Raw genomic sequence first — 10,086 nt, 5'->3', positions numbered from 1 at the left:
GGTGGCAATCGAGCAGTCCTACAGCAGGGGAGCGCTAGGCTCAGGGGAGTGCCCAGCTGCACCCAAAATGCAGAAGTGAGATGGATGCAATAAGACCAGCGCAGCCCTCGGCTGCTGCCCCACGATGAGCCCGAGCCACCCTTCTGGCGCTCGGCGTGTGACCCATCCCGGCACAGGAGGCTCCCACGCTGCTGTTTCCAAGCGAGCGCCGCAGAAGAGGCTGCTGTTGTCTAATGTCTGGGTTGCATGCTGATCCATTCAAGAGCCCGTTTTCTTAAGCTTCCCGTTCTCTTGGAGACAGGGAGCCAGGCATCGGGCTTGTTGTTGGTAGGTCATCCGGAGCCAATGGGAAGTGAGCGTCTTTGAAGCAGGGCTGCAATTGGGAGGCTGGGCAGGGAATAGACTGTTGCTGCCTACGGAGGAAGCTGCAGGTCTGGCACAGCGAGCCTGGCCACGTATAGAAACCATCGATAGGAAACAGGAGCAGATGCTCACGCACGTTCAGAGGCACTGCTCAGACCAGACGCCATTGATTTGCACTCGTGACCCCACCTGAATTCCCCCTTTCATGTGGCTGCGGGCGGTGCAAGCGTTTTGCTTTTAGAGAATGAAAGTCACCTTCGTGCCAGGACCAGGTGAGATGCTGATGGTCTGGGCATCACAAGGCCTGGCCTCTAGGGCCGAAGAGCCAAGGACTTTCATTAGGGGCTGCCCTGCATCCTGGAGGAGGCACTGTGCAGAGGCCGTACACGGGGGACTAGCACCGCGCGATTTATAGCTCGCATTGCCTCACGCTGGATGTCTCGTGACCACCTTGCTAATCTAAGCTACAGAGACAGTGACACCAGTGAACTCGCCTTCGCTGCGGCCCGGTTTTACTCGTCTGCACCTCTCTCTTCCAGCCAGCCAGCCTCCCAGAAGCACCCCCACCACCATGCCCAAATAGCAAAGTCACTGGAGCTGTTTACTTCCTTAGCCAGTCAGGGCTGTACCAAAATTAGGGACCAGCCCCTTCTCTCGGAGGTTGGGATGCACGCATCCTCGCAGCTTCCCTACCCCTGCCTATCTACTTGGTGTCTCCACATTAGACTGCAACCCACCTCCTAGCAGGAGGGTGCTGGAGCTTTCGGTAAGGTCACAGCAGATGCTGACAGGCACTGACGGGTGAGTCATGCTGCAGTAGCCAGAGATACTAGCAACAGATCTGTTGATCTGTATGCAGTCTAGCTGCCTTTTCGGCATGCAGTCTTGTCCACGAACAGAGCCCGGTGTGTCCAAGAAGGGCCAGTGCAGGGGTGGAGGAGGAGCCTTGGCATTTGTTTATCTGGAGCACCGCGGGTGGGATTCATTACCTGGGAACACACTTACACGCATGTGAAATGACGTGTTTTGCGCGGAGGAAAGTTAAAATGGAGGTAGAGTTCCAGGCTGGGCCACGCGAGGGAGCTGCTCATTACGGCCCAGGCTTGGCAGAGCAGCAGTGCTGACCAGGAAGTGTGAGAAATTTGGGTGGAGGCAGAAAAACTGACGTGGGAACTGAAGTGGAGAGAGCACAGGGACAGCGCGGGTGTGAGAGGACCACAGAGGGGAACCGCTCTTCTGCTGGCTGAACGACGGGACAGTCGGAGAAACCCAGTGCAAAGGGCACAAGGCGGATTATGTCTGGGGAGAGGTCGAGACCAAAAAGGGGAAGAAAATGAAGAAGGCATCAGATGTCACTACAGTTTGGTGTTGGTCACGCTGCAGTCATGTTATGTTCAGCTTCCCCAGCCAGCGAGTCTGTTCTTCTCCCAACCCTTGCTCCCGTTCAGGATGGACAGCTGGCAGCAATGGCCACTAGCACTTTGTTCCCAAATGATGCAGGGTGGAAAGAGAAAATGATGGAGGATGGATAACTATAGCAAGTTTCCTCCCAGTGTCATTGTGTTAGTCACCTTCAGCCTTTCCACTCCTCTGCTTGCAGGACTCTGCAACGTGGCAAGGGTCTCCCTGAGCTGCTTCCACCCACCCACTCCTTTCTCAACCCCACTGAGCAATAAAGTCCTTTCCTGTTCATTGCAACCCTTCTCATCTAGTCTAAAGCCTCTTCAGTATTGCTCATGCCATTATGGAGTGGGCCAAGTGGATCCTCACTGTGCTTGGCCACTATGAACAGGATATCCTGAGAATATCCTGGACTGCACTGTAATATTTAGCAGACACCCGGTTACTTTGAAACTCCGAGTGGATTTATTTAAGCATGATGCATCCTGTCAGGCTGCAGTCACAGCCCGTTACGTTAACGGCTCTAACATGACACACGCAAACATGGCATAAGCAATACATCCCACTATGGCACATCCCCACATAACACCACCAGTCAGGACATTTGGGAGACCAACATAATAGCACTCTCACAGCAAGGGTACACGTGGAGGAAAGGAGAGGTTCACAGGACAGGCTGCAGAACCCGGACGCAGAGATGATCAAAAGAATCTGAAAGTTGTTCTTGTCCGGCCTGTTGGAAATGAGGTGGTGAGTCTCAGATAAGTAACCGGCTAACAAGTGCCTGGGCCTCAAAAATTCTCCACCCTTAAAGCTGGAAATCCCTGCCTCTTACAAGCCGTCAAAGTAAAAAGACCGTGAATAAAACTCACCGCCACAGGACCATTCTTTCTATGCCGCAATTATCTTCCGTTCTCCTCATACTGAAATGAGATGGGTCACCGTGTCACTTGATGGGTCTGCAAAACAGTGAATATTTGTCTTGGATATAGTCAATTGTTATCACAGGCTCTGTGCGAGCAAGCAAAGAAATCCAATGGATGGAATGGAAGTGAGCTGAGGAGCCAGGCTGCGTTTAGGCTTACCAGAAGCTTGTTTGGAGCCAAAGCTGCACAGGAGACACACACACATACTGTATTGTTTGCTATTTTTTCTGTTGTATTTTTCCTGATTACAGGCCTTGCCCCACAGAGGTTTCAACCAAAGGCCCTGATCCTGTAACCCAGGGACAGGCAATTATTTCAGGCGGAGGGTCGCGTACTGAGTTTTGGCCAGCCAACGAGGGCCGCATAACAGGCAGCCTGGGGCAAATAAATATTAATTTTCTACATTTTTGCGGGGCCCCGTGGGCCAGATAGATTGGCCTGGCAGGCCACATCCAGCCCACGGACTGCATTTTGCCCACCCCTGCTGTAACCTGATCCACAAAGCCACACCCAGGTGGGATTCTGCCTGGGGGCAGGAGTTCGCCTGAATGGATCAGGACATAAGAAACAACTTGGGGCTACATCAAATTAGCATGCGTCTCATCATCTGTGTGTGCAGACACGTCCCTGAGAAACAACACCATCACGCAATCTCCGGTGGGGAGAGTGGAAGATGCTGCCCCAGCTTCACTGATGCACAGACAGGGAATAAAATGAAGGGATGGCCTAGCAGGTGATCATCAAGTGCCACAAGATGTTGCTGAAGCCAATAATTTAACCAGGTTCAAAGGAGGACTGTACAAATTCCTGCAGGGCAGGCCCATCAGTGCAACCTACAAATTAGGACTTTTGAGGCCTCTGAATACTGGAAGCAGTAAGGGAAGGGGGGCAGGGGATGCATTAGGAAGGGACAGCTGTTGAATCACGCTGCCAACCACTTTCCCAGGTTTGTTCAGGCATCTTGTGGCTAGAACAGGGCACAAGATAGCAGAAACCTGGATTTCATTTGTGCCTCTGACAGTGACTCGCTGCATGACCTTGTGCAAGTCACTTCCCCTCTCTGTGCTTCTGTTTCCCCATTTTTTTAAAAACTGTTAATATCTGCCTTCCTCATAGGGCTGTTATGAGGCTTAATTAGCTCATGTGACTATTGTGGGCTGTGTTCTCATCAAATGAAAAGCTCCAGAGAAGGAGGAAACTGTGTTATTGGTGTGGACAACACAGAACGTGCTTGCCTAATGGGGTCAGTGTCACTTCATTTCATGCAATTACCATATATCTGATTGACACAGGAATACAGCCTGATGCGACACTTTTATTCTCGTTAATGAACACGTAGCATGCCAGTTACAGTAAAGCATTTTGCTCTTGTTGATACCAAAAAAAAATAAATTATAACAGGTCAGGAATCCGTGCCTAGTTTCATAGTTTCGTAGTTAGTGGGGTCGGAAGGAACCTGAGCAGATCACCAAGTCCGACCCCCCGCCATGGCAGGAAAGAGTACTGGGGTCAAATGACCCCGGCAAGGTGATTGTCAAGCCTTGTCTTAAAGACCCCCAGGGTAGGAGCCAGCACCACTTCTCTTGGAAGTTGGTTCCAGATCCTAGCCGACCTGACCATGAAGTCGCGCCTCCTGATATCTAACCTAAACCTACCCTCTGCCAGCTTGTGACCATTATTCCTGGTCACTCCTGGCGGTGCTCGGGGAAACAGGGACTCCCCCAGTGCCTGCTGGTTCCCTCTGACTGGTTTGTAACAGGCCACTAGACCCCCCTCGGCCTTCTCTTGTGGAGGCTGAACAGGTTCAGGTCCCATCGCCTCTCCTCGTAGGGCCTGCCCTGCTGTCCCCTGATCATGCGAGTGGCCTCCTCTGGACCCTCTCCATGCTGTCCACATCCCCCCTGAAGTGCGGTGCCCGGAACTGGACACAGTCCTCCAGCTGCGGCCTGACCAGTGCCGCATAGAGGGGGAGGATCATCTCCCTGGCCCTGCTCGAGATGCATCTGTGGATGCACGACAAGGTGCAGTTCCTGACTGCCTCCCCACACTGCCGGCCCATGTTCATCTTGGCATCGATGATGACTCCAAGATCCTTTTCTGCCTCTGTGCTGTCAAGAAGAGAGTCCCCCAGCCTGTAGGTATGGTGCCGGTTGTTCCCCCCCAGGTGCATCACCTTGCACTTGTCGGTGTTGAATCCCATCCTATTCTCATCCGCCCACCCCTGTAACCTGTCTAGGTCTGATTGTAGCCTATTCCTCCCTTCTAGCGTGCCCACATCCCTGCACATCTTAGTGTCATCAGCAAATTTGAACAGGGTGCTTTTCACCCCCTTGTCCAAGTCGCTGATGAAGATGTTGAACAGTGCAGGCCCAAGGACCGAGCCCTGGGGGACCCCACTGCCCACATCCCTCCAGGTCGAAAATGACCGTCTACCACCACTCTCTGGGTGTGGCCCTCCGGCCAGTTGGCGACACATCTGACTGTGCGGGTGTCCACACCACAGTCCCCCAGTTTCTGAATGAGAACGGGGTGAGAGACAGTGTCGAAGGCCTTCTGGAAGTCCAGGAAGACGATGTCCACTGCTACCCCTGCGTCTAAGGATTTGGTGACCTCGTCGTAGAAGGCCACCAGGTTGGTCTGACAGGACCTGCCTGCCTAGTTCACTTCAACCAAGTTTTCTCTGGAACATGTTTTTCCTGTATAACCTTGTAACCCATAATTAGGGCTTCAACTGAACTGCAGGGAATGATGTTAGGTTTCATGGGCTAGTAAATGAATTACAATTCTGGAGTTTCTTCCATGTCACAGCTGCTCAGGAGTAAAAGGAGAGGAAGGTGAGCACTTCTTTGTTAACAGAGAATAAACAGGGAATGGAGGTTACTTTGTAATCAATACACAATAAATAAAAAGATAAAGTTGGAAGTGTGAGCCTCTCAACAGGATTTAAAGCTGCAATTTTGGGTTAACTATTTGCAAAAATAAAACAAAGCAGTAAAAGTGGCAGGTCATAATAGTCATTATAATGAACAGCCAAGTTTCACTGGTTCACATTTCTCGAATTTATTTTAGAATTTGAATTTATTTAATTTGTGATAATAAGGACACTACGTGCAAGGGGGAGCCAGGCTCAGCAGTCTGAGAGGCCACAACTCTGTAGCAGTTAACACTTACTCTAATCTTAATCTTACCTCTATAATCTATTTGAAGTATTTATAGAGCACCAACGTAACACATCTCGGCCCCCGTTTCCTGGGGGCAAGTCTGAAGCCAGGCCCCTGTGTTGTACCAAGTGGTCTTGTGCTGCTGGTGGTATCACCAGTCTGCCGAGACATAAAAGCCAACTCCTTATTACCTGAAGTCAGTAATCACTTCCACAGAAGAAGTAAGGGTGTCAGCCCCACCATATCCCCAACATGCCTAATGGCAAAGTGCCTCGAATACATTCCCGCTGTCGTTTTCACTGGACGGGGTAGTGCTCCGTCCTAAAGCAGCGCACAGCGGTCTACGTGTTTTAAAACTGGAAAAGCTGTATGGATTTAACCAAGCATATTTGAAATCAACGCTGCTAAACTGGTGGACGCCCCCGATACAAACATGCCTGAACTGGTTTAACTCTTCAAAGGGATCGGTGTAACTTAGCCTGCCGATATGCTGATAGCAACTGGCCGAATCTCTGATATTAAACCAGTCGATTTACATCAGATATTAGATGCCGGTGCAACCACCTGCAAGGGCAGCCAGAGAGAACAGGGGGAGCGTGCTGAAGGTGTATTTGCACCTTAATTTAGAGCGGCTGACACTACATGTCACCCTTCCGCAGATGTGGTGTCACTAGGGCTTTCCTTGAACTCTGATGCTGGACGCCTGTGCTTTGCTGCGGCTGGATGAAGTGAGTGGTGTAACTCCTGGGCGGCGTAGGGGTGAAAAAGCGAGTCGCGCTGTGCCATCATCCGTCAGGAGACGCTCCTTCACGGCCGCCTTCCCGTGGTCACGATCGTGCCGCCCGGCTGGAAAGAGTGATCGCTCGGGGCCGTCCCCGGGGCGCTGCGCTAGCTAAGCCTTAGGGATGCGAAGGGGCAAAGGGGGGGCGCCGCAAAGGCCCACTGATAACCCTGCCTGCGCTGCACACCCCGGCCTCAGTTGCCGAATCCCTAAAATGGGAATAAACGTGACACGACGGGCTAGCACGTGCTGCATGCCGGGAAAACCTCGACTGCTGCAGGAGACCTCCCCGCGACCTGGGCGGGGGCCGCCCTGGACTGGAGGGGCAGCGCTGGGCACGGGCCTCGGCCCCGCGGGGGCGACTAGGCCGCGGGCGGGGGGGGCCGGGAAGTCTCGCGAGAGGGGCGGGGCGGGGCGGGCGGCGCAGCGCGGAGGAGCGGAGGGAGCGGGGCTGAGGCGGCGGCGGCGGCGGCGCTGAGGCGGCCCCCTCCTCCCGCACGCCCGGCCCGGCCCGGCCCGGCCCGGCCCGCCGCCGGCACACGGTAAGCGCCCGCCCCGGCCCCGGCCCGGCCCGGCCCGGCCCCCTCCGCGCTGCGGCGCTGCCGAGCCCCGGGCGGGCGGGTGGGGCGGGAATGGCGCTGCCGCCGGGGCCGGGGCCGGGGCCGAGGGGGGGCGCCCCCCGGGCTGCGAGCAAGGGCGGCCGCTGCAAGCGGGGGGGCCAGCACTGACCAGCACCGCGCGCCGGCCGCCGGGCCTGAGTGTGCGCGCGAGTGTGTGTCACTGCGAGTGTGCCGGGGCGTGCGTGTGTCAACGTGATTGTGTCAGCGTGTGCACGCCTGGGGCCGGCCCCCTGCCTGGAAACGGGGCTTGGAAGGTGGGCCACCGCTCTCCTCCCATCCGCATCCCTGAAACCTGTGTGTGCATGCCCGTGTGTGTCACCAGTGCATAACTGTGCTGGTGTGTCTGGAACCTGTGTGTGTCAGTGGGTGTGATTGTGCATGTGTGTGTACCTGAAACCTATGCGTGTGTTGGTGGGTGTGATTGTGCATGTGTCTAAAAACTACACATGAGCATGCCTGTGTGCATGAAATCTGCGTGTGCATCAGTGGATGCGATTATGCACACATGGTGCATGTGTGCAAAACCTGTATGTGCGTGCCCACGTGTTGGTGCGTGGGATTGTGTGTGTAAAACCTATGTGTGCATGTTCGTGTGTCAGTGGGTGTGATGCGTGCATGTGACACCTGTAGATGCACACGTGTGAGGTGTGATTGTGTGTGCATGGTGCAGGTGTGAAACTGCATGCACATGTGTCAGGTGTGATTGTGTGCATGGCGCATGTGTGAAACCTGTGCGCCTGTCTGTTACAATCGGGTGTGATTGTGCGCATGTGTGTGCGCGCAGAGCCCAGGCGTATGTGTGTCCATGGGTGTGCTTGGGCACGCGTGTCTGTGTATGTGAAACCTGCATGTGCAAGTATGTCAGTAGGGGCAACTGTGTGGGCGCGGGTGTGTGACGCTGCCAGCCTTGCTGGTGCTCCTAGGGCTTGCCCTGGTCTCAGCAGAAATGGAGGTGGAGGCAGCTGCCGAAGGAAGGCAGCACCTTGGAGGCCGCTTCCCTGCGATGCTGCTGCGCTGGTGGGAGGCTGGGCAGGAGGGGGAGAAAAAATAGATGTGCTTTAAAGGGCTGGTATTCTAAACAGCTTCTGGAATATGACAAAACGTTGTCAGTCTGGAGAGAACCTGGCTTTGCTCGTTTCTGTACAAGGCGCCGAGTATTTATTGTGCTTCTGTCTCCTGTTTGTCACTGCATCGAGTCATTGATTAGGTAGCATGTGTGGCTGACTTGGTTAAATAGCCACTGTGCGAACAGTGCTGAGCAAATTGTCCTTCACCTTTGACTATACTGTGTGTTTCGAGTCAGGTTTCCCTCCCCTTGTGTCAAGGACAGTCTCATAAGAAGTTGCCGGCAGGTTGGAATCCTTAATACGAAGGCCATTTGTAGTGCTTGTGCCATTGTTATCCTTGTTTTGGATTTTTTTATATATATATATATATAATATACCTGCATGCAAATTTCTTTGGGGAATGTATCAAATGAAAGTATTTCCAAAATGTCATCCCCGATGGGTAGTAGCACAGCTTGTGGCACAGCGTAGAGCAGAGGCTACAGGCATCTTCTCTGCTTGAAAAATAGCTTTGGTGTGCTTCGTGTTGATGTAATAGTGAAGATGTTCCCAAAGCAGGGGAAAATGATGGTGCATTTTGGTCCTGGAGCTGTGTTCCTGTTCTCCTGCTGCAGGAGAGCAGAGCAGCTCTTCCTAGTGCAGTGTAAGTGGTTCTATATATATATTTCTTTCAAAATAAACGTGATCCTCTTCATTCCCCTTGTCTCTGTTTATATTGACTGTGGTGCAGCTTCTGCTACTTTTATCCAAGGACAAACATAACTGGCTTGAGCTTTCCTGCTAGATTATTCACAACATTGCGCTAGTTTCTGCTGGTGTGTTTGCCCTGTTTTTACAACTCTTCTTCCTTGTGTATGTCCATTCAAACATGTTGATAAACTTGAATCTTAATTTGTCCTCTGAACTTGAGAGAAGGTTTTTCATTTTGTTTTTCCTCCTGCGATGCGGCTGCCTCCAGAAGGCGAGAGTGGTTTGGGAAGATCTGGTTTTGACATGCTAACCTTCTTAAAATAAAGGGAAAAGCCCTGAATATGGTAGGTTTTGCTATTAGTAAAGCTAACATGAAGTCGCATGTACTAGGGTGAATGAGGTCCTGAGTTCAACTTACAAGTGGATGTTATGCTTCCTTCCCTATACGATTTGTCACTTATCTAGCTTGGAGAATTTTCTTTAGATGTTGACTTATTTGTAAATCGCCATCCTGTTGATGTACCTTTTAATCTTAGGCCGGCGTGTTTATCATACTGCAGTTGTCGCTTGAATAAAATGTTTTTGAAAAGAAGCGGTAAGACAGGCAAACAGAATTAGCGGGCAGGACGAGAGGAGGGAAAATCGACGAGCATGCTAATAATTACATCTTCAGATGTCTCCTCATACTGCGCGTCCTGTAATGTAGACTTTGGAGAACAATAGATAAGGCCCAGAATTGAAGGCTTTTGTTTTGAAGGTAGTGTAGATAGTTGGCCATGCAGTAACTGGTGTTGCACCAGTGACCGAGTGTATTCTCTGCATGTGCACTTAAGTATTTGGCCACTTTAGGGCTGAATGGGTCTAGACTAGGCTCCATGTAGTGACTCTCCCTAGGAAAGGAGGGCTAAGAGCAGTGCTGCCCTTGCTCCTTCACCTCCCACCTAAGCACATCTTTGTGCCTCTTGAACCGGATGAGCGTACAGTTCATTTGGAGAATATTTCTGCCATGTGTTGAGCAGACATTTCACAACAGCCTTTTTTTTTTTTTTTTTTTTTTTTTTTTAAGGAAGAAGACAT

At 52.2% G+C, this 10,086-nt stretch overlaps 1 protein-coding gene and 1 long non-coding RNA gene across 3 annotated transcripts in view; one reads left to right on the top strand and one right to left on the bottom strand.

The window, feature by feature from the left end:
• Window positions 1–354: 354 nt before the first annotated feature.
• On the bottom strand, window positions 355–6,907 carry LOC149854330 (uncharacterized). Its single transcript, XR_016438902.1, has 3 exons — window positions 6,469–6,907; window positions 5,879–6,010; window positions 355–2,723 (listed from the first exon to the last, which is right to left on the bottom strand). It is a non-coding gene; the product is annotated as an uncharacterized LOC149854330 (long non-coding RNA).
• Window positions 6,908–7,045: 138 nt separating this feature from the next.
• The window catches only part of TAOK1 (TAO kinase 1), a 73,886-nt gene continuing 70,845 nt past the window's right edge, over window positions 7,046–10,086 (top strand). The window contains exon 1 of one of the 2 annotated variants that reach the window (XM_090025657.1): window positions 7,046–7,174. The gene's annotated coding sequence lies outside the window, so the exon portion shown is untranslated. The remainder of the gene's footprint in view (window positions 7,175–10,086) is intronic. The other variant, XM_090025658.1, reaches the window with a different exon arrangement.

The sequence above is a fragment of the Crocodylus siamensis genome, chromosome 13 (genome assembly GCF_052110815.1).
Source record: "Crocodylus siamensis isolate JL-2025a chromosome 13, ASM5211081v1, whole genome shotgun sequence".
NCBI lineage: Eukaryota > Metazoa > Chordata > Crocodylia > Crocodylidae > Crocodylus > Crocodylus siamensis.
Note: the sequence above shows the minus strand (reverse complement) of the source record. Positions and strands in the feature narration are given on the sequence as shown.